The sequence below is a fragment of the Mustela erminea genome, chromosome 20 (assembly GCF_009829155.1).
Source record: "Mustela erminea isolate mMusErm1 chromosome 20, mMusErm1.Pri, whole genome shotgun sequence".
Lineage (NCBI taxonomy): Eukaryota > Metazoa > Chordata > Mammalia > Carnivora > Mustelidae > Mustela > Mustela erminea.
The window spans coordinates 21,450,538-21,475,702 of record NC_045633.1 but is presented as its reverse complement, the minus strand read 5'-3'; the positions used below and the strand labels follow the sequence as shown (position 1 = coordinate 21,475,702).

Below are 25,165 nucleotides of genomic sequence, written 5' to 3'. Positions count from 1 at the left end.
CATCTTCCTGGTGCTACATTCGTTCCGTCTCAGGGGAGCCTCTTACGTGCCCAGGCACTGTTTGGTTTAGACTGGGAATGCAGTAGTGGACAAAAAGAGCCAAAGACATGCCCTCGCAGGACTTGTATTCTCGTGAAGAGTGTGGAGAAGAGTGGTGATAGTTTGCTGCCTCTTGCAGTTAGGGTCATGAGATGGTTGTGGGTGATGGGTTGTGGGAAGCCCCACTTCTGGGCTGAAGCCTTTCTTTGTTGGTGCAAAACTCAATAGTGTCCTTTCTACAGAAACGGGCTGCAAAGTCAGAATAGTCTGGAGTGCTGAGCCCCCCATGTGGAGAGTCCCCCAGACCTGTGATGGACTTTACAGGAATGAGAAATAAACTTCTATTGAACTACGGAGATGTCGGTGTTGTGTGTTTCCGCAACGTGACCTGGCCTGTCTACATCGAGACAGCTGGGTTTTTTTTTTTTTTTAATTAACATATAATGTATTATTAGCCTCAGGGGTACAGGTCTGTGAATCATCAGGCTCATTTTACAGCACTCTCATAGCACATACCCTCCCCAATGTCCATAACCCAACCACCCTCTCCCTCCCCCTTCCCACCAGCAACCCTCAGTTTGTTTTGTGAGATTAAGAATCTCTTATGGTTTGTCTCCCTCCCGATCCCATCTTGTTTCATTTTTTCCTTCCCTACCTCCCAGACACTCCATGTTGACTCTCAAATTCCTCATATCAGGGAGGTCATGATAATTATCTTTCTCTGATTGACTTATTTTGCTCAACATAATACCTTCCAGTTCCATCCATGTAGTTGCAAATGGTAAGATATCATTTCTTTTGATGGCTGCGTAGTATTCCATTTGTGTGTGTGTGTGTGTGTGTGTGTGTGTGTGTGTGTAGGTGTAGTATACCACATCTTTATCCATTCATTTGTTGATGGACATCTAAGCTCTCTCCATAGTTTGGCTATCATGGACATGCTGCTATAAACATTCAGATGTACATGCCCCTTTGGGTCACTACGTTTGTATCTTTAGGGTAAATACCCAATAGTTTGATTGCCGGGTTGCAGGATAGCTCTATATTCAACTTTTTGAGGAACTTCCATGCTGTTTTCCAGAGTGGTTGCACCAGCTTGCATTCCCACCAACAGTGTAGGAGGGTTCCCCTTTCTCCACATCCTTGCAAACATTTGTCTTTTCCTGACTTGTTAATTTTAGCCATTCTGACTGGTGTGAGGTAGTATCTCATTGTGGTTTTGATTTGTATTTCCCTGATGCCAAGTGACGTGGAACTCTTTTCCATGTGTTTGTTGGCCATCTGGATGTCTTTGCAGAAATGTCTGTTCATGTTCTCTGCCCATTTCTTGATTGGATTATTTGTTCTTTGGGTGTTGATATAGATTTTGGATACTAGCCCTTTATCTGATATGTTGTTTGCAAATACCTTCTCCCATTCGAGACAGCTGTTCTACTAGAGCTCTGGTACCTTTCCTGGGTCAGTCCATGTGGACTTTGGCCCTCAGAAGGGGTCTGCCTTCCTGTAGATGCTGCACTGAGCTCATGTAACACTGATAGGCACACTGAGGAGCCTACAAGACGAGGTGATAGGAAAGGAGGACTTATTTTTTACCTGAGACAAGTCCCGCTTGGTCAGTTTTTCAGGTGGACAAAGCAACCATCCGCCGCTCTCTGGCTTTGTTCCCCTTCCCTTGCTCTCTGTTCCTCTGTGCTCTGCTGCTTTTGTGCATAAAGATGTGTTTCTGTTGATAGTGGGCTCCAGAGAGGGAAGGGGTTACCTCTCATTCCTGTTGTGAGTGTAGTAGACTTAAGCAATTGTGTGGTAACTACCTCCTCACACCTTCTGTGAGTTGGCCTCAGAAAACACAGGACATAGGGCAGAAGCAGATTTGTCCTGATTGATGTAGAGAGGAAGGGGACTGCCCTCTTGGACTAGAGGAAGGTCATCCAGGAAAGCAGGCGCAAGACGTTACAGTTGAGTGAGAACCTTCCATCGGGAATGTCTGCGCAGCCAGGAACCAGCAGAAAGCATACTGTTGAATTTTTTTAGAACAAATAGTAGGTTTTTGATATAATTATTACACCAAGTATTTTTCCACCACCTTTATGAACAACTTAACAGTGTCAGGGCATTAGAAGAAAAAAAGTGAAAGATCATTAACATTAATAAGAGTTCAAGTAAAATGTGTTTAGTAAAGTTTTCTTTAAAATTAGTAGCTTGTTTATGGATGAGAGTTAGAAATAGGTTTTTTAAAATATTTCCTTCATCCTTTAGGTATGGTGGGGGAGCATTAGCCCTTGTTAAAGCTATTTATCATCCTTAAAGGAGAAGCTTCTATGGCCAGTCTTATTCTTTCAGTGAAGGGGCACTTTTGCGATACTCAGTTCTATGGTCTCTCCAAAACTCCGAGATTTTAAAATGCAAACTTGCACAAGATTCCGTCTTCCTTTTACTCATGTGCCAGTCATATCTGCAGTTGTCAGTCCGAGCACTGTGTATGTTTCCATCAGAACATGCATTAGCACTTAAGAGTTGTTTGGTTTGTTTACTTGTTTTTGTCTGTCTTCCCCCATTAAAATGTAAGCATGAGGAGGGCAGGGGCTGTGTCTTGTGAAGCCTTGAGTCTTCAGTGCCAAGCCCAAGTCTGACACTTTATCTTATGTAATCAACACGAGAATGGAATATTGCAAGGGGGAGAAACTGCCATGGCCACCTGCACACTAGCCTAGGTTACTCAGAACATCTGCTGGCTCAGTAATCTTCCTCGAGGTATCAAGTGCTTCATTGATTGTGATGACAATGAGTCCCTGTCTTGCTCTTTACCAGAAGAGGTGGAGGGAAAGAGCATCAAGTCTCTGAAGGATCACACAGAGTATTTCACGTGGGGCGCTGTGAATATCCAAGGCTGTCATTTTATCCGCATGGATGCTCAAACTCAGCTCAGGGATCTTCGCCCTGGATTAGGAAGACTGTGCACTTTGCAGGAAAATCACCTCCATTCACCTTGCTTCTCCTCTGGGCACCCTTTTCCCTGATGTCGGCTCTCCAGCATTTGCCTTGTTGGTCATAAGGGCCTGCGTGCTCACATAGACCTGGTGGTCTTGCAAGTACTCGAGCCTCTCCTGCTATGGAGGACATAGAAGGATCTGGATAGGACCTTAGAAATCTAAGACTGTCAGTATGTCCCACACTGGGACTCAGACAACACTGAGTTGTGCAGAGATATTACATGAAAAAAGTATTCTTCAAGTAAATTTGGGGATGATGGGTTAGAATAAAGTGAATGTTTTGTTAGAAGAAGATTTCTCAGAGCATTTATGCTTGAATGTGTACGTAAAACTCGTGGTCGGGGGTAGTCAAAGTGGAAGAGGGTAAGCAGGCAGAATACGGGCCATGTTTGACTATGGAGGCCTCAGTGGTGGGCACTTTCTGGGCAACATTCTCATTGAACAACTCAAGATTGTTTTCGGAACATCAGTGTGGGGAACATGGACATAGTTAATCCTTTCACCACTATTGAAACCTGGGAGAATAACTGATTTGGTAGGACAAAACTAGTTCCCAAGACATGCGACTCACAATTAATATCCTTTTCCCCCCACACCACACAGCTTCTTGGTTAGTGGGACAGGCATCGCATTATGACATAGCTTTGGAAGCTAATGCTTCAGAGCCCATGACTACCATTGCAGACAGTAGACTAGACCTGTCCATCCTCCTAGGAGATGACTTGGAGAATTCTCCTTTGCAAGGGCCCAATAGAAGAATTCACTAATCCAAGGTAAACGTGAGCAATTAGGTTTGGCATCTTCGGTAGCTGTTAGGAGATCCAAATGTTTCAGTGAGAACGATCTCAATAGCTTCCAGCATCTGCCATGGCGGAGTACTTTGCAAATGGGATTGGGTAGTGGCACTTCAGTTTTACAGAGGGCACTGGTACCAGGCTATGGTGAAGGATCGACCCCGTATAACATCTTTCTTCTTTCAAGTGTATTTTACAGGATCTCATCTATGCTACTTGCCAGGATGGTGAGGAATAGTGACCATCGGTCCTATTTGAGAGAGCAGGTATTAACACAAATGTCAGGAAATGATTGTCTTAAGTTGTGTTGGGAGAATATGCAGGGAGGAAATTGAGGATTTATGGTTCCTACGTCAGATACGGCAATGTCCTTTGATTATGAGAGCTCCTGGAAGGAATCAAATTCTTGTCCGTGCATTTGGGGAATAAGATTTAAGAATCAGGGCTCCCGGCTGACTATTTATTATGCTTTCTTCCCCTTCAGCTCTCTGAAACAGCCTTCTGGGTCTCCATCCGGCCACCATCCTCACCACTCATAGCCCTCACCATTTCAGAAGGAAGTGAAGGAGTTAATGGGGCAGTAACATCCAAGGAAGTGCAATCTTGACTCAATGTTGATCTCTTACCAGTCATCCAAGGGTAAAAAGCCCTTCTGACGGATGGTGTCTTGTTCTCAGAACCCTGTTTTTTTCCGATACCCCTGTAGAGTTAACCAGAATACTGTGTCCTCCAAAATCATTTCCTGTTCCTGTACACAGTCTGAGGCCTGGAAACAACCCCTCCTCTAACCTCTTTCGAGCTCAAAGCATCTGAGACTTGCAGGAGAGTAACAGGAACAGCTGTACCATTTTGCATTCCCATCAGCAATGAATGAAAGTTCCTGTTCCTCTACATCTTTGCTAACAACTGTTTTCAGTAGTTTTGGATTTTCACCATTCTGATAGTTGTATAGTGTTAAATTGTTTTAATTTGCAATTCCCTAATGATGGAGCATCTTTTCATCTGTGAACAATGTTGTTTGATGAAGTGCCCAGTGAGATCTTTGCCCATTTTTATTGGGTTGTCCATTTTCTCATTTTTGTATTTTAGGAATTCTTTACATAATTTGTATAACAGTCCTTTATCAGATATGTCTTTTTTTTTTTTTTTTTAAGTAAGCTCTATACCCAGCATGGGGCTTGAATTCTCTATCCAAATATCAAGAGTCACACGTTCTGTGACCCCTGGGTGGCTTAGTCAGGTAAGCATTCAACTCTTGATTTCAGCCCAGGTCATGATCTCAGTATTGTGAGTCAGGCTCAGGGATGAGCATGGAGCCTACTTAGGATTCCCTCTGTCCCTCTTCCTCTGCCCCTCCTGTCCTTCTCTTAAAGAAAAAAAAGGTCTCATGTTCTCTCTGAGCCAACCAGGCACTCCTATCAGATTTATCTTTTGCAAATTTTTTCTCCTAGTCTGTCTTGTCTTCTAATTGTTTGACAGCATCTTTTGAAATGTAGAAAATTTTAATCTTTTTAGAAAAGATTTTATTTATTTATTTGACAGAGTGCAAGCAGAGGGAAGGGCAGGGAGAAAAAGAAGCAGGCTCCCTGATGGGCAGGGCACTGGAGGTGGGGCTTGATCCCAGGACCTGGTATCATGACCTACAGTGAAGGCAGATGCTTAGCTGACAGCACCCCTGCAAGTTTTAAATCTTTTTTTTTTTAAGATTTTATTTATTTATTTGACAGAGAGATCACAAGCAGGCAGAGAGACAGGCAGAGAGCGAGAGGGGGGGAAGCAGGCTCCCTGCTGAGCAGAGAGCTCGATGCGGGACTCGATCCCAGGACCCTGGGATCATGACCTGAGCCGAAGGCAGTGGCTTAACCCACTGAACCACCCAGGCATCCAAGTTTTTAATCTTAATGTATAGCTTATCACTTAGTTCTTTCATGGATTGTGTATTCAGTTTTGTTATCCAAAAAGTCATCACCAAACCTAAGGTCATCTGGGTTTACCCTTCTATTATTTTCCATGAGTTTTACTGTTTTGTATTTTAAACTCAGGTTAAGAATCCATTTTTTAAGAGATTTTATTTTTTTGTCAGAGAGAGAGCAGAAGCAGAGGGAGGGGCAGGCAGAGGGAGAAGCAGGCTCCCCGCCGAGCAAGGAGCCCCATGTGGGACTTAATCCCAGGACCCTGGGATCATGACCTGAGCGGAAGGTAGGTGCTTAACCGCTTGAGCCACCCAGGCGTCCCAGGTTTAGAATCCATTTGACTTAATTTTCTGACGGGTATAAAATCTGCATCCAGATTTCATTTTTCTTTTCCCTCCTTCCTTCCTTTTTTTTTGTTTTTTTTGTTTGTTTGTTTGTTTTTGCATGTAGATGCCCCTTTTAGCACCATTTGTTGAAAAGACAGTCTTTTCTCCATTTTATTGTCTTCACTCCTTTGTGAATGATCAGTTGATCATGTTTATGTAGTTTTATTTCTGGGCTCTCTGTTTTGTTCCACTGATCTATTTTGTTTATTTTTTCACCAATACCACACTGTCTTGTAGATTGAGAGTAATTCAATTTTGGGTAATGATAATCCTCCAACTTTGTTCTTTCCACATTTTGTTGGTTATTCTGGGTCTTTTTGCCATATATATTTTTTCTTTTTTTATTTTTAAAGATTTTATTTATTTATTTTACAGAGAGAGATCACAAGTAGACAAAGAGGCAGGCAGAGAGAGAGAGAGAGAGGGAAGCAGGCTCCCCGCTGAGCAGAGAGCCTGATGTGGGACTCGATCCCAGGACTCTGGGATCATGACCTGAGCCGAAGGCAGTGGCTTAACCCACTGAGCCACCCAGGCGCCCCTGCCATATATATTTTAAAATTATTTCGTCAACACCCACAAAATAACTTGCTGGGATTTTTTATTGGGATTCCATTGAATCTACAGATGAAGTTATGAAGAAATGCCATTGAACAGGGGCACCTGGGTGGCTCAGTTGTTAAGCATCTGCCTTTGGCTCAGGTCATGGTCCCAGCATCCCGAAATCAATCCCCACATCAGGCTCCCTGCTCAATGGGAAGCCTGATTCTCCCTTTCCTGCTTCCCCTGCTTGTATTCCCTCTCTCTCTCTCTCTCTCTTTCTCTCACTCTAGGGCAAATAAATAAATAAATCTAAAAAAAAATACCATTGAACAATACTGGGTCTTCCTCTCAATAAACATAGAATATTTCTCCATTTATTATTTTTAAAATCTCTTTCATCTTGTAGTTTTCTCCATATATCTTGTACATGTTTTTGGTATTTATAAGATGTACAAACCATCTTATTATTTTACTAATGTAAATGGTATTTTTTAAAATTTCAAATTACAATTGTTTATTGTTAGTTTATAGGAAAGTGATTGACTTTCATATAGTAATCTTTTAACCTGAAACTTTGCTACAAATGCTTTATAGTTCCAGGAGTTTTATGTTGTTTATTTGTTTGTTTAAGATTTTATTTACTTATTTGGCAGAGAGAGATCACAAGCAGGCAGAGAGGCAGGCAGAGAGAGAGGGGGAAGCAGGTTCCCCGCTAAGCAGAGAGCCCGATGCAGGACTCGATCCCAGGACCCTGAGATCATGACCTGAGCCGAAGGCAGAGGCTTAACCCTCTGAGCCACCCCAGGCGTCCCATGTTGTTTGTTTTTTAGGGTTTTACACATACATGGTCATGTCATCTGTAAACAAAGACTTTTATTTCTTCTTTCTCAATCTGTATACCTTTTATTTCCTTTTTTGTCTTATTGAATTGCATAGGGCTTCCAGTATGATGTGGGACAGGAGTGGTGAGAGGACATTCTTACTGTGTTCCTGATCTTAATGGGAACACTTCTAGTTTCTCACAAGTAAGTACAATATTGGCTGTAGGGTATTTTGGCAGGTGTTTTTTTTTTTTAATCAGGTTGGGAAATTCCCCTGTGTTCCTAGTTTGTTGAATTTTTTTTTATCATATATCAGTGTTGGGTTTTGCTAAATACTTTTTCTGTATCTATTAATATGATCATATGATTTTATTCTTTAGCCTGCTGATGTGATAAATGACATTTTAGTATATTTTTTAATATTGAACCAGCCTTGCATACATGGAATAAGTCCCACTATATAATTCTTTTTTTTTTTAAGATTTCTTTTATTAAAAAAATTTTTTTTTAAGATTTTATTTATTTGAGGGGCGCCTGGGTGGCTCAGTGGGTTAAGCCGCTGCCTTCAGCTCAGGTCATGATCTCAGGGTCCTGGGGTCGAGTCCCGCATCAGGCTCTCTGCTCAGCAGGGAGCCTGCTTCCTTCTCTCTCTCTCTCTGCCTGCCTCTCAGTGTACTTGTAATTTCTCTCTGTCCAATAAATAAATAAAATCTTAAAAAACAAAAAGATTTTATTTATTTGACAAAGAGAGACAGCTGGAGAGGGAACACAAACAGGGGAAGTGGGAGAGGGAGAAGCAGGCTTCCTGCAATGCAGGGAGCCTGACGTGGGGCTTGATCCCAGGACCTTAGGATCATGACTTGAGCTGAAAGCAGACATTTAACGATTGAGCCACACAGGTGCCCCAGATATATTTCTTTTGGAGAGAGAGACAGACCACAGTGGAGAGAGGCAGAGAGAGAGTGAGAAAGAATCCAAGAAGACTCCATGCTGAGCACAGAGCCTGAAGCCAGCTTTATCTCATGAGACTGAGGTGATGACCTGAGCCAAAACCAAGAGTTAGACACCCAACTGACTGCGTGCATAGGCCCCCCCACTATAATTCTTTTTTTTTTTTTTTTTAAAAAGAGAGATGTGTTTATTCCATGATCAGTACAGACCAAATGCATATTCACCGTATGAAAGTCAAACCAGTCAGTGACTCCAGAGTTTGGCCAACACTGAGGCACCAGCGTCGTGGTGTAGAGTGGGTTCTCATGGCACACGTAACCTCACCAAGGGCTCCAATTATAAAATTTAAAAAAAAAAAAAAGTGGGGGAAGGGGCAGCTGGCTAGTCAGGCTGGGTGGGGAGCCTCTACCTCGGGGGTCTGTGGCCCCCCAGCCCCCGGTGCCTGCCTTGTCCTCTGGCCCTTACTTTCCTGGTTAAAAAAAAAAAACACAACTCGAACAGATTTGACGTTAAAACAAATGGGGGGGGAGGGGAGGGAAAAGAAAACATGGCTTTATAATTAAAAATAGACTAATAAAGTTTGAAACTGAGTAAAATATAGGCAGGGTTTTTTTGTGTTTTGTGTGTTTTGTTTTGTTTTTTGTGGGTTTTTTTTTTCTGGGTTTTGTTTTTTGTTTTTGTTTTTGTTTTTTGTTTTTTTTTCTATATATATATTTTTTGTTGGATTCTATTTTATTTTTAATTCTCTCTTCTCCTCCAGACACAATGGCACTGCTTATCTCTGAAATGGTGTGATCGTCTCCTCATTGAGCGGCGGCTGCCACCGCGCTGTGGGTAGTGTGTGACCGTGGCTGTACTGTGTAGTGAACATAGTTGGCATATCTTTGTTTGAAGTTTGTTTGTGACTCCACCAAACTGGTGTATAATTCTTTTTATACATTATTGGATTTGATTTCGTAGTATTTTATTGAGGATTTTTAAATTGATATTCTTGAGAGATACTGATTTGTAGATGTCTTTTCTAGTACTTTTTTCCTGGTTTTTTATATTGTGGCAGTGCTTGCCTTATAGAATTCCTTACTGCTATTCCCATCCACTCCAGACACTGCCTGTCCTTTCCTTAAGGTCATCTTTCACTTCTACAGACTATCCAGGTCCCTGTTCCCTGACCATAGCCTTACATCTGTTTTTCAGTTTTAGAAGATGTCTTCCAATGCCCTCTATTCTATTGTACTGGAAACCTTACATGTGGAGAGTTTAGCAGATATTTGATGACTGCCTCTTATCATCCATTTTCCCTTTCTTCTTTCCCAACAACACTGATTCCATTTGGAGATCTGTGAACTTCCTGACTGTGATTTCTAGGAGTAAAGAATGACCTAACCTATGTTAATAAAAGCGGATTCTACCTCCATGGTTGGAAGATGGTTCAGTTTTAGGCATGTGACCTTAAGCTCGTCCCATCAGGACTTTTGTTGGAAATGCTAGAAGAAATCCAGCTCTGGCTGGATGAGACATGTAACCCAGGGGTTGTTAGTAGTCTTCTTGAAACTAGGAGAAATGTGAGCCTTAGATTGAGACCAGCCACCATAGAAGGCAGAGAATAGTGATATATTTCAGTCCTGGTGACACCATTGAGCTGTAGGATCAAGCATCACCTGATACCTTGAGCTGCCTTTGACTTTTTAGCTACACGAATCTGTACAGTTCCTTTTATTGTTTAAGCCAGTGTAGATTGGAGTTTCTGTTATTTGTAACTGAAAGAATCAATACATAGAGAAATAACTGATATATAGATGTAGGAGATGAGGAATCCTTTTATGTGCACCTATTTGAAAGTTTTCATTATGGAATAGAATCATAGAATGAACCCGTGCGTAGGCGTCTTCATTTTGCCGATCTTGTTTCATTTATCCCCTCTGGTTCTTTTGTTTTTATTATATTGGTTTTGTTAGAGTTTTTTGTTTAGGAATATTTTTATTTTTTATTTTGTTTTGTTTTTTTTTTAAAGATTTTATTTATTTATTTGAGAGAGAAAGAGCGCAAGCAGGGGAGGGGCAGAGGGAGAAGCAGACTCCGTGCTGAGCAGGAAGCCCAAGGTGAGGCTCAGCCCCAGGACCCTGAGATCACGACCTGAGCTGAAGGCAGAGGCTTAACTAACTGAGCCCCCCAGGTGCCCATATTTTTTAAATTATTTCTTAAGGTAATCTCTGCACCCAATACGGGGCTCAAACACACAAACCAGAGATCAAGAGTCGCATGCTCTAGAGAAATCCAGGTGCCCCTTGGGAGTATTTCAAAGGAAATCTGACATTAGAACATTTTACCCATAAATAGTTTAGTTCATAACAGGTAATTCTTTCTGATGGCTGAGTAATACACCATTGAGTATATGGACCACATCTTTATCCATTCATATGTTGAAGGACATCTCATCTCTTCCCACTGTTTGGCTATTGTGGACATTGCTGCTAAGAACATTGGGGTGCATGTGGCCCTTCTACAAACTGAGGATTTTAGAAGGGAGGGCGGGTAGGGGATGGGTGAGACTGGTGGTAGGTATTAAGGAGGGCACAGATTGCATAATCACTGGGTGTTATTAACAAACAATGAATCATGGAACACTACATCAAAAACTAATGATGTACTGTATGGTGACTAATGTAACAATAAAATTCAAAAAAAATAAACAATTCTTGAAAATCTCCATTCAAAACCATCTTTGAGAAAAAAATTCCCCATCAAAAGTGGCCCTCTCTCCCACAGGAGGGAAGTTTAATTGAGAACATGGGAACTGCTTTTCACTTGCTCTGAAGGCTACTGGAACTCATCTGACAACTTCTGGAGATGGCCATGTAAGAGGACTCTCTGGGGTTCTTCTCTGTGGTATTTAACTATGAGAAAAACAGGCAACCAAATGTATCATAATGAGGGTGGTCCTGGAGGGATGCTAGAAGCCTCTAACAATCAGCAGAGCAATTTATTAATAAGGCAAAAACTACGTGATCAACTGCTATACTTTTAACAAGCCCCAAGTGAATCACTCATTAAAAGTTCAGTGGCAACAGTTAATTGATAGTTTCTGGAAACTAAAAAACAAAATAATAATAATTAGTATTCTCTTACGTATTTGTATAGAACATTTCTTCCACGAGGTAAAGTGCCCTCGTCGACCTCCTTGCATTGGCTTTAAGTTTTTGTTCTTGAAATAATGTGTCATGTGTAAATGACTTCTACTAAAATCATAAGAATTTTGTGTTAATTCACCCCCCTCAGCTTTCCTGCTTGATAATATTTATTTTAATTAGTTTTTGACAATCACATTTCAGTAACTGATAGGATACAATGTGACCTGGAAATTTAATATTCCCATTCTATTTTCTTTTCCATTTGGTATCATACTTACTCTTAATAAGGAATATTCTCTCCTTTTCCCTTGTTGGTGTTCATTCCATCCCTCAATCCTCTTTCTGGAGTTATTCTAGAACAGCTACTCTGTATTGCAATGCTCAGGGCCCTGATCATCTCTAACTGTTCTGTGAAACAGTACTGTGAAACACTTCTGTGAAAGATTCTTTTGTGACCAATTAATACTTTCCATAGTTTATCCTTTATTAAAGGAAACTTAGCTAACCAAGTGTTATTTTGACCAGAATTGCTGTACAATAAGCTACTGTTTATGACCTGCAATTCCCAAATTGGCATTTAAATTAAATTGTTTCCGAAATGGGTTTTGTCCTTATTTGTATTTGGGTATGTTTATTCCTTAAAACTTTTAGAAATATGTCCGCTGTCAGCGTTCATTCATTCATTTTTGTTGGGCAAATATTTACTGAGCACTTTCTATGGGCCAGGCATTATTTTATGTGCTGGGATTTTACATTCACAAGGGAATGGAAGGTGCTGGTAAAGAACAAGGGGTTTCTTTTTGAGCTGTTGCAAATGTTCTGGAGTTAAATAGTTGTGATGAATTGGGATGATACTAATAAAACCACTGAGTTATAACCTTTAAAATGGTGAATTTTATGGTAAGAGACTTACAGCTCAGTATTAAAATTGACTAAGAATGGGAGCAAAGTGGAAAGTGACAGGTAGGCTTCCAGGTAACTAGTAAATGCAACAGGGAAGAAGAGTGTGGACCAAAAAGAGAGCTTAAGGAAAAGCTTTGAAAAGAAACTAATTTAGGAAGTCTCCTTTGGAGGCAGGGACTACATACCAGAATGGAGAACCAATAATACAGAGAAGCAAAATGAATAAAGATTGGGAAGACAAAAGCAAAACTGTTGGTATTGAGTAAGGTGGAGTGAACATGCCTCATCTTTTCTTTCACATAGAAACAACTATGAAACCTGGATTAAACAAATGGAGCAGCTATTTTAGAACTTCAAAGAGCCAATAGCACGCGGTAATGTGGAGAACAGCACCAGAATTCAAAGTACCACTGAACTGATGGTGAGTTGACAGTTTATTTTCTCTGATTTCCCTTGATCTCAACACAACTAGAAACCTGAATGTGAACATGGTTGTAAAAGTAGAGAGAAACAAAACATTTATTTCTGATAAAAACCCTCAGCAATTTGGGAACAGGATGGAAATTGTTCAAACTGTAAAAGCATCTATCTTTAAAAAAAACTATACCTAATATCATACTTAATTGTCAAAAATTAAACGATTTCCCTCCGAGATCAGGAACAAGGTGAGAATCCCCACTCATACTATTCCTGTTCAGCATTATACCAGAAGTCTTAGCCCGTGCAAAAACGCAAGAAAAGGAAACATAAAACATCCAGGTTGGAAAGGAAAAAATTAAAACACTCTCTGTTCACAGATGTCAGAGATTTTCAATGTAGAAAATGCTAAAACCTAACAAAAATTTCCAGAAAAAGTACATTTAGTGAGATCGTAAGATGCAAAGTCAACAAACAAAATAAATTCTATTTCTATACACTAGAGACAATATCATTTACAATATCTTCAAAAATAAAATATTTAGGAACACCTGGGTGGCTCAGTGGGTTAAGCATCTGCCTTTGGCTCAGGTCACGATCCCAGAATCCTGGGATCCTGTCCCACATGGGGCTCCTTGCTCATTGGGGAGTCTGCTTCTTCCTCTGCCTGCTGCTCCCCCGCTTCTGTGTGCTCTCTCTCTTTCTCTCTAACAAATAAATAAAATCTTCTAAAAAATATTTAGGAATAATTCTTACAAAACACTTACATAACCAAAAAAAACCCCACAAGATATGTATTTTGAGAACTTCAAATGGCTGGTGAAGTAAGAGAAATCCAAATTAATGGAAAGACATACCATATTCATAAATTGGAAAGACTCCACATAGTAAAGATGTCAGCTCTCCCCAGACTGATAAATAGATTGAATGTAGAGTGGAAAGATAAAGGAACTAGAGTAGCCTAAGCAGTTTTGCAAAATAATAAAAAAGGCTTGAAGGATTCACACACTCTTTTATAAGACTCTCTCTAAAGCTACACTAATCAAAACAGTGTGGGATTGGTAACGGATAGACACACAGATCAATGGAATAGAATAAAGAGGCCAGAAATTGACCCACATAAGCATGGCAAATTGATTTTTATAGGCAACTTTTTAATAGATGATATTCTATTAGATGAACAAAATTAACTATTTTATTTTATTTTTTTAAAGATTTTATTTATTTATTTGACAGATGGAGATCACAAGTAGGCAGAGAGAGAGAGAGAAGCAGGCTCCCCGCTAAGCAGACAACCTGATGTGGGGCTCGATCCCAGGACCCTGAGATCATGACCTGAGCTGAAGGCAGACACTTTATCCCACTGAGCCACCCAGGCATCCCAAATTAACTATTTTAAAGTGATCAAGTTAGTGACATTTAAAGAGGGCACATATTGCATGGAGCACTGGATGTGGTACATAAAAAAATGAATCTTGGAACACTGAAAAAATAAATTTAAAAAATCATTCATATGTTGTTCAACCACCCCCTCTATCTAGCTCCAAAACATGTTAATCACCCCCAAAGAAAACCCTGTATCCATTAGGTAGTTACTCCCCATTTCCCTCTTTCCACAGTCCCTGGCAACCACAAATCTGCTTTTTGCCCCCACTGGATTTATCTATTCTGACTATTTAATATAAATGGAGTCATACTGGGCATCTGCCTTCAGCTCAGGTCATGATCCCAGAGTCCTGGGACTGAGCCCCACATCAGGCTCCCAGCAGGGCAAAGAGCCTGCTTCTCCCTCTCCCCAACTTGTGCTTGCTCTCTCTCTTTCTCTCAAATAGATAAAAATCTCTTAAAAAATAAATAGAGTCCTACAATATGTGACCTTTTGGGCCTCGGTTTTATTTCATTTAGCGTAATATCTCCGAAGTTCATCCCACTGTAGCGTGTATCAGCACTTGATTCCATTTTTGGCTTAATAACATTCCATAGTATTAATAGACTACAATTTGTTTATCCACTCATTTGCTGATGGACATTTGAGCTTGTCTACTTTTTGGTTAATGTGAATAGTGCTGCCATAAACATGCAAGTCCAAGCATTGGTTTGAGTGCCTGTTTTAATTTTGGGGGAGTATATATCTGGGAGTGCACCTGTGAGGTTATATGGTAATTCTATTGAATTATAGAGGAACAAACTATTCTATAGCGGCTGAGCTACTCTACATTCTCACCAGCCATGTACAGGGGCTCTAATTTCTCTACATCCTTGCCAACATTGGCTGTTTGTCTATTTTATGTTATTATTGAAGTCATCTAAATGAGTGTCAAGTAGTATTTCATTGTGATTTGATCTGCATTTCCCAATGACTAATGATGTTGAACATCTTGTTATATGCTTTCTGGACATTTCTCTTCTTTGGAGAAATGTTTATTCAAATCCCTTGGCCATTTAAAACTTGGGTTGTTTGTCTTTTTGGTCTTGAGTTGTGGAAGTTCTTTATATATTCTGGATACTGAGCCCTTACCCTATGTATGATTTACAAGTATTTTCTCCCCTTCTGTAAGTTTTCCCACTTTTTAAAAAGATTTTTAAAAATTTATTTGAGAGAGTGGGAGAGCAGGAGAGAGAGAGAACATGAGCAGGGGAAGGAGCAGAGGGAGAAGGAGAAGCAGAGTCCCAGCTGACCAGGGAGCCCCATGTGGGGCTCAGTCCCCACACTCTGGGATCATGACCTGAGCTGAAGGCAGATACTTAACCGACTGAGCCACCCAGGCACCGCTCTTCTTTCTTTCTTTCCTTTCCTTTTTTTTTTTTTTAAGGATTTTATTTATTTAACAGGGGGAGCAGGGGGAGCTTCAGAGGGAGAGGCAGAAGGAGAGAAAGAGGGAAAGTCACAGGCTCCCACAGATCAGGGTTTGATCCCAGGACCCTGGAATCATGACCTGAGCTGAAAGCAGACACTTAACTGACTGAGCCACCCAGACACCCTTCTTCTTACTTTCTTGATAAAAGTCCTTTCATAGATGAAGTTTTAAAATTTTGATGAGGTCCATTTTGTCTCTTTTTTCCTTTGCTGCTTTTGTTTTTGGTGTCACATCTAAAAACCCATTGCCAGGTATGCCTGGGATGGAGTCCTGCACTGGGATCCTCACTCAGGGAGCCTGCTTCTGCCTCTGTCTGCTGCTCCCCCTGCTTGTGCTCACTCTCTCTCTGTCTCTCTCTGACAAATAAATAGATGAAATCCTAAATAAATAAATAAATATCAAATCCCATTGCCAAATCCAAGTTCACAAAGATTTACCTGTGTATTTTCTTCTAAAAGTTTTATAGTGTTAGCTCTTATATTTAGATCATGGATACATTTTCATTAATTTCTTTTTTGTAGGGTATGCAGTAGGTGTCCAAGTTGATTTTTTTTTTTTTGGCATGTGGCAATCCAGTTGTCCCAGCAACATTTGTTGAAGAAATTATTCCTTCCCCCACTAAATGGTCTTGTAATTGTTATTGAAAAGCATTTGACCAGGGGCAACTGAGTGGTTTAGTTAGCTTAGCATCCAACTCTTGATCTCAGCGCAAGTCTTTTTTTTTTTTTTTTTTAGATTTTATTTCTTTATTTGACACAGAGAGAGAGAGATCACAAGTAGACAGAGAGGCAGGCAGAGAGATAGAGGGAAGCAGGCTCCCAGCTGAGCAGAAAGCCTGATGCAGAGCTCGATCCCAGGACCCTGAGATCATGACCTGAACCGAAGGCAGAAGCTTAACCTTCTGAGCCACCCAGGCGCCCCTCAGCTAATGTCTTGATCTCAGGGTTGTGAGTTGAAGCCCTTCATTGGGTTCTACGCTGGGCATGGAGTCTACTGAAAAACTCAGTTGACCATAGGTATATGGACTTATTTTTGGAGTTTCAGTTCTATTCTAGTGGTCTGCATGTCCATGCTTATGTCAGTACCACATCATTTTGATTACTGGAGATTTATAGTATGCTTTGAAGTTGAGAAGTTGAATCCTCCAAATTTGTTCTTTTTTTTAAAGGTTTTGTTTATTTATTTGACAGACAGAGATCACAAGTAGGCAGAGAGGCAGGCAGAGAGAGAAGAAGGGAAGCAGGCTCCCCGATGAGCAGAGAGCCCCACGCAGGGCTCGATCCAAGGACCCTGGGATCATGACCTGAGCTGAAGGCAGAGGCTTTAACCCACTGACCCACTCAGGTGCCCCCAAATTTGTTCTTTTTTAGGATTGTTTGGCTAATCAGGGTCTCTTGCAATCGCATATGATTTGAGGATTGGCGTCTCCATTTCTGCAAAAATATCATTAGAATTTTGATAGAGATTGCATTGAATCTATAGATAGCTTTGGGGGCATATTGCCATATTAACAATGTTAAGTCTTCCAATCCATGGACACGGGGTGACTTTTGTTTTATTTATGTTTTCTTTTTCTTTTTAAAGATTTTATTTTTTTTTAAGATTTTTTTTTAAAGATTTTATTTATTTACTTGAGAGAGAGACAGTGAGAGAGAGCATTAACGAGGAGAAGGTCAGAGAGAGAAGCAGACTCCCCATGGAGCTGGGAGCCTGATGCGGGACTCGATCCCAGGACTCCAGGATCATGACCTGAGCCGAAGGCAGCCGTCCAACCAACTGAGCCACCCAGGCGTCCCAAAAGATTTTATTTATTATTTGACCGAGAGAGACACATCGAGATAGGGAACACAAGCAGGGGGTGTGGGAGAGGGAGAAGCAGGCCTCCCGCTGAGCAGAGAGCCTCTGGGATCATGACCTGAGCCAAAGGCAGAGGCTTAACGACTGAGCCACCCAGTCGCCCCTATTTATGTTTACTTTATTACTTCGGTGATCTGTAGTTATCAGCGTAGAAGTCTTTCATTTCATTGGTTAAATTTGTACCTGGATACTTTACTCTTTTGGATGTCATCTTAAATGGAATTGTTTTCTTAATTTCCTTTTTGTATTGTTCATTGACAGCGTGTACAAACAACAGCTGACTTTTCTATGTTGATCTTGTATCCTGCAACTCTGGTGAATTCATATATTACTTATAACAGTTTCTGTGTAGATTCTTTGGATTTTTCTATATATAAGATCATATCATCTGTGAATGGAGAAAGAGTTATTTCTGCCTCTCCAATTTGAATGTCTCTTATTTCTTTTTCTTGCCCATTCACTCGCCATAGAACTTTCTGTAAAATGCTAAATATTAGAGGTGAAATTGAGCATCTTTGTTTCTGATTTTAGGCAGAAAGCTTTTAATCTCTCACCATTGAATATAATGTTGGCTGTGGGTATTATTATTATTATTATTTTTTTAAAGATTTTATTTATTTATTGGACAGAGAGAAATTACAAGTACACTGAGAGGCAGGCAGAGAGAGAGAGAGAAGGAAGCAGGCTCCCTGCTGAGCAGAGAGCCCGATGCGGGACTCGATCCCAGGTCCCTGAGATCATGACCTGAGCCGAAGGCAGCGGCTTAACCCACTGAGCCACCCAGGCGCCCAATTATTATTATTATTATAAATGCTCTTTATCATGTTGAGAAAGTTCCTTTCTTTTCCTAGTTTGTTGAGGGTTTTTATTATGAAAAGGTGTTGATTTTGTCAAATGGTTTTACTGCATCATTCATTTTTCCCCCTTCACTTTATAATGTGGTATATTATGTTAGTTTCTTTATGTTGAATCACCCCTGCATTATGGGATGAGTTCCACTTAGTCATGCTATATAATCTTCTTAATATGTTGTTGGATTCAGTTTGTTAGTATTTTGTTGAGTATTTTTTGCATCTATATGCATAAGGGGTGTTGGCATGTAGTTTTCTTTTCCTGGGGTATTTTGTCTGTGGCCAATTTATTTTTGACAAATGTGCAGAAACAGTTTAGTAGGTAAAGGAGTCTTTTCAATGAATGATGGTGGAAGAATTGGACATCCACATGTAAAAAAAAAATGGACCTCCTTATAAACTTCACACCTTATATAAAAATTAACCCTAAATTAGTTAGAGTCCTAACTGTAAAGTCTGAAACTCTACAAGTTCTAGAAGAACATAGGAACATGAGACCTTGAAGTTAAGCAAAGAATTCTTAGACATAACATTGGACCACCATTCATAAATGAAGAAACAAATACATTGGACTCTGTTAAATTTTTTTTACATTTCACATGAAAGGCACTGTTAAAATAATGAGAAGACTGCTTTGGGAAAGAGTCTGGTAGTTCCTCAGGAGGTTAAATATCTGTATAACCCAACAGTTCAAAAACTAGGTATGTATCCAAAAGACATGAAATCATGTCCATACAAGAACCTGTTCACAAATGTTCACAGCAGCACTATTCACAATGACCAGAAGTGGAAGCAACCTAATGTCCATCAGAAATAAGAGGAATGAAGTACTGATTCGTGCCATCACATCGGTAAACCTTGAGAAACAAGATGCCAATTGAAAGAAACCAGTCACAAAGGGCCACATATTATATTATTCCTTTACATGGAATGTTTGGAATAAGTAAATCTGCACAGACAGAAAGTAGACTGGTTGTTGCCTTGAGCACAGGTGGGAAGGTTCAGTCAAAATGGCAATAGCTAAGAAGTTTCTTCTAGTGATTATGAAAATGTTCTAAAACTGATTATGAAGATGGTTGTACAATTCTCTGAATATACCAATATCTACTAATTGCACACTTTAAATAGGTAAATAATATTATACATGAATTATTTCAATAAAGCTGTTATTAAAAATAAGAATAAAGGCGTGCCTGGGTGGCTCAATGGGTTAAAACTCTGCCTTCGGCTCAGGTCATGATCTCAGAGTTCTGGGTTGAGTCCCACGGGCTCTCTGCTCAGTGTGAGCCTGCTTCCCCCTCTCTCTGTCTGCCTCTCTGCCTACTTGTGATCTCTGTCTGTCAAATAAATAAATAAAAGTCTTAAAAAAATAAGAATAAAAAGATAAGCTATTGACTGGAGAAAATATTTGCAAATCACCTATCTGACAAAGGACTTGTATCTAGAATATAGGAATAAACCTGAAAACTGAATAGTAAGTAAAAAATTCAATCTTAAAGTGGTCAAAAGTAAACAGTAATTTTATAACAATAAACATAATAATAACAGTAAACATAATAAACAGTAATAAACATAATAAACAGTAAATTTAACTAAGGGATTTACAGAAGGAAAATAAGAAAATGAAAGATGTTCAACATTATTAGCCATCAGAGAAATGAAATTAAAACCACAATGAGATGGGACGCCTGGGTGGCTCAGTTGGTTGGACGACTGCCTTCGGCTCAGGTCATGATCCCGGAGTCCCGGGATCGAGTCCCGCATCGGGCTCCCAGCTCCATGGGGAGTCTGCTTCGCTCTCTGACCTTCTCCTTGCTCATGCTCTCTCTCACTGTTTCTCTCTCAAATAAATAAATAAAATCTTTAAAAAAAAAAAAAAAAAAAAAAAACCACAATGAGATATCACTACACACATATAAGAATGGCCAAAATGAGAAGTACTACCAAGACCATGTGCTGGGAAGAATGCAGCGGAGCTAATGGATCACTTACCTTGCTGAAGGTAATAAAATGATACAGACACTCCGGAAACAGTTTGGTAGTTTCTTATAAAACTAAACATGCAATTACCATAAGAATTGTAATCTTGGGCATTTATCCTGGAGAAATAAGAGCTTAGCAGCCTAAGGTGATCTCTAAAAATGGTTCTTTCCTCACTTACCCAGAAAACCCTACAAAATCATGCAAATCAAGAAGTTCAAATCGTCATGTTCACTTTAAGAACATACATGAAACTGCCCAGGCCATCGAGGGTATGCATATCCAAGAAAGCACCAAGTATCTGAAAGATGTCACTTTGCAGAAGCCATGTATACCATTCCCTCGCCACAATGGTGAAGTGGGTAGGTGTTCCCAGGCCAAACACTGGTGCTAGACACAGGATTAGTGGCCCAAAAAGAGCACTGAGTTTTTACTGTACATGCTTAAAAGTGCAGAGAATAATGCTGAACTTGGGTGTTTAGATGTACATTCTCTGGTCATTCAGCACTTCCAGGTGAGCAGAGCCTCCAAGATGTGGCATAAAACTTACAGGGCTCATGGTCAAATTAAGCCATATGTGTACTTTCCCTTGCATACTGAGAAAGAGTAGGCTACTTCTTTGTTTCTTTTTTTTTTTTTTAAATGATTGTATTTACTTATTTGACAGGGATCACAAGTAGGCAGAGAGGCAGGCAGGGGTGGGGGGCGGGAAGCAGGTTCCCTGCTGGGCAGAGAGCCCAAGATGTGGGGCTCTATCCCAGGACCCTGGGATCATGACCCGAGCTGAAGGCAGAGGCTTTAACCCACTGAGCCACCCAGGTTCCCCAAGTAGATTATTTCTAAACCAGGAGAGGAGGTTGCTCAGAAGAAAAACATATCATAGAAGAAATTTAAGAAACAAAAACTTAGACCCTGGGAATAAATTCTGTATAAGTAATGCAAATAAAAGTTAAAACACACACACGCAAATACTCATAACAGCTACATTCATATAGCCAAAAACTGGAAACAACCCAGATGCCTTACACTATGGTAAACTATTTAAATACTATGGAATAATATTCAGCAATAAAAAGGAATAAACAGTAGATACATGAAAACATGCAAGTTGTGTGAATCTCCAATGAGTTATGCTAAGTGGTGAAAGCCTATTTCAAAAAGTTTTATACTATATGGCTCCATTTATATTATTATATTCTGTATTATTCTGTATTATATATATATTATTATATTTTTCTTTTTTAAAAAAAGATTTTATTTATTTATTTGACAGAGATCACAAGTAGGCAGAGAGGCAGGCAGCAGTGGGGGGGGGGAAGCAGGCTCCCTGCTGGGCAGAGAGCCCAATGTGGGGCTCTATCCCAGGACCCTGGGATCATGGCCCGAGCCGAAGGCAGAGGCTTTAACCCACTGAGCCACCCAGGCGCCCCTATTATATTTTTTGAGTGGCAAAATTTTCCAAATGGTGAACAGATTGTTTGTTACTAGGGGTTAAGGTTGGGGGCAGGAGGTAGAAGGATGTGCTTAGAAAAAGGCAACCTGAGGAATCCTTATGTTGATGGAACTGTTTTTTATCTTGACTGTAGGGGAGGATTCACTAAGCTACACATGGGATAAAATTGTAGAGAGCTAGATACACATACACACAAATGCATACACATGCACAAATAATTGCAAGTAAAATGGGGGGACTCTGAATAAGACTGGTGGTTGGGTCATAATTTATGGCTTATGAGAATGTGTGTGTATTGTGTATGTATGTATGAACATGGAATGTATGTATTTATTTGATGTCTAGGTTTCTCAATTTTCTGTTTTGTAAAGTGAAAGTCAATAAAAGTCCACTTTGTGAGGTTTTCAGGGAAATTCAATAATGAACACATAAAATGCCTAGAACATCCTGGCTTTATTGAAGCATTATATAATTGTATATAGGTATCAATAAACAGTATACATTGTTTCACATATTTACATTTTTTATATAAATATTTCCCTACTATAGAATGTTTTCTTCAGTTTGTTTTGTTCATTCCCAAATTGGAAAGGAAAATGCAAACCTATCTCTGTTCACAGATGGCATGATCTTCTATGTAGAAAATCCTAAGGAATCTCAACAAAAAGCCAACTATTAAAGTTAACAAACAAATCCAACAAAGTTGAAGTGTAAGAAAGATCAAGATACAAAAATCAGGTGTGTTTCTGTATCTTAGCAGCAAACAATCTGGAAAGTAAATGAAGAAAACAATTCCATTATAATATTTCAAAAGAAGAAAATACTCAGGGATAAATTTCACCAAGAAGATACAATACTTGTATACTAACAACTATAAAATATTGCTAAAAGCAATTAAAGAAGAACAAAATAAACAGACTTCCCATGTTCGTGGAATGGAAGACTTAATATTATTAAGATTGCCATATTCCCCAAAGCAATCTACAGATTTAACACAATCCCTGTCAAAATACCAACTGCCTCTTTGTAGAAATGGAAAAGTGCATCCTAAAATCAATAAGAAATTGCAAAGGACCCCGAATAGTCAAAATAATCTCAAAAAAGAACACAGTTGGTGGACTCACTATTTCCAATTTCAAAAATTACTACACAGGTATGGTAATGAAAAACTGTGGTATTGGTCCAAGGATAAACATATATGTCGGGTAAATAGAAATGGAAGTCCTGGATTAACCCATACATCTCTGGTGAATTTATTTTTTTTTAAGATTTTATTTAGTTATTTGACAGAGAGAGATCACAAGTAGGCAGAAAGACAGGCAGAGAGAGAGGAAGGGAAGCAGGCTCCCAGCCACGCAGAGAGCCCAATGCAGGGCTCGATCCCAGGACCCTGGGATCATGACCTGAGCCAACGGCAGAGGCTTTAACCCACTAAGCCACCCAGGCACCCCTGGTGAATTGATTTTTGACGGTAGTGTCAAGACCGTTTAATATGTAAAATATTTTTTAAAAACTTGAAAGACCCTAAAAATCTTTTTTATTTGGATCTTTTTTAGAGATTTTATTTATTTATTTGACACAGAGAGAGAGATCACAAGTAGGCAGAGAGGCAGGCAGAGAGCCTGATACGGGCCTTGATCCCAGAACACTGGGATCATGACCTGAACCAAAAGCAGAGGCTTAACCCACTAAGCCACCCAGGCAACCTGGATATTTTTTATTGTAAAGGAGTTTGTGCTTATCCAAGCAATACAAAAGGCCATTTCAAAGCAAGTTAATAATCTTTTTGCGGCAGGAGCTATTTCTTGGCTACTGAATATCTACTCTCCATTTCTTAGTAATACAACAATTATATTGTTGGGGCTGCATGATATATGATATGATATGATATGATATGATATGATATGATATGATATTTGTGATCAGGTAAAAACTACATTTCCCAGCTTCCTCTGCAATTACATGTTGCTGTATCCAAATCCTCATCAATGAAAGTAAAGTGAAGCTATTGGATGGAACTTCTAGGATAGCTTCCCATAAGAGGCAAAAACATCTTCCACCTTCCTTGCAGCACTGGGACATGATGACCAGAGTACCTGTCACCATCTTAGACCACAGGTAGCCTGGAGGATAGAAGCCACGGACAAGGACGGTGGAGCGGGAAGATGGAGGGAACCTGGATTGATGATTGTTGACCTGCTACCACGCCAGATCCCGACTGTCTGTCTCTGAATTTGCTTTGTGTGAAGCAAAACTACCCCCCGCCCAGTTTCTAATAAAATAATTAAGTTGGATCACTACCTCATATCACACACAGTGATGAACTCCCAAAGAATTAAAAACTTAAATGTAAAACATAAAACTATTTGAAGAAAAGAAATGGGATTTATTTCTATATTAGGGATTGGGAAGAATTTTTAACAGCACAAATCAGGGCACCTGAGTGGCTCAGTGGGTTAAGCCTCTGCCTTCAGCTTAGGTCATGATCTCAGGGTCCTGGGATGGAGCCCTGCATTGGGCTTTTTGCTCAGCTGGGAGCAGACTTCCCCTTCTCTCTCTGCCTGCCTCTCTGCCTACTTGTGATCTCAGTCTGTCAAATAAATTTAAAAAAAAATTTTTTTAAAGCATAAATCAACTTCAAGGCAGAAAATTATGAATTGGATTATATCAAAATTAAGGATTTTTGTTCAAAGAAGGCCAGCATAGGTTCAGGGAAAATATTTATAATGTGTATAACCAGCAAGTTTTACCTAGACTATACTAAGAACTACTGCAAGTAAACCAACACACAGAAAAACTAAAAGCAGGCAGAGGATTTGAAAATACAAGTTATTGAATAAGAAATTTAAAAAGTCAAAACATCTCTAAAAACTGTTCAGCCTCATTAGTAATCACAGAAATGCAGACTAAACTGAGATTTATACCCATCGGTTTGGCATACATTAGAAGATGTGATTATACTAGGTGTTGTCTAGGATGAGGGGAAATCAGAAATCTTCATTTCTAGCTGTTGGGTGTCATAGACTGCATCGACCCATTGGCAGAATCTGAGAAGGCTCATAAGTATATCCCTGTTGCCCAGCAATCCCCATCTAGAATATACTTACATACATACGTACATACACACATATCTGTTATAGACACTCATCCATTTCCATGATGGGATATACACACGAATGTTCATTGCAGCATTGTTTATGGTAGTGGGAAATTAAGACAGGCTGTGCATTCATCCCTATGAATGAAAAATAAAATACGATAGATGTGTATTCAGTATGAGAAAT

The 25,165-nt window shown here is 39.8% G+C and overlaps 1 long non-coding RNA gene across 1 annotated transcript; it reads left to right on the top strand.

The window, feature by feature from the left end:
* The first annotated feature begins 3,779 nt into the window (after positions 1 to 3,779).
* On the top strand, positions 3,780 to 12,874 carry LOC116581022. Its single transcript, XR_004281858.1, has 3 exons — positions 3,780 to 4,462; positions 7,599 to 7,687; positions 12,769 to 12,874. It is a non-coding gene; the product is annotated as an uncharacterized LOC116581022 (long non-coding RNA).
* The last annotated feature ends 12,291 nt before the right edge of the window (positions 12,875 to 25,165 follow it).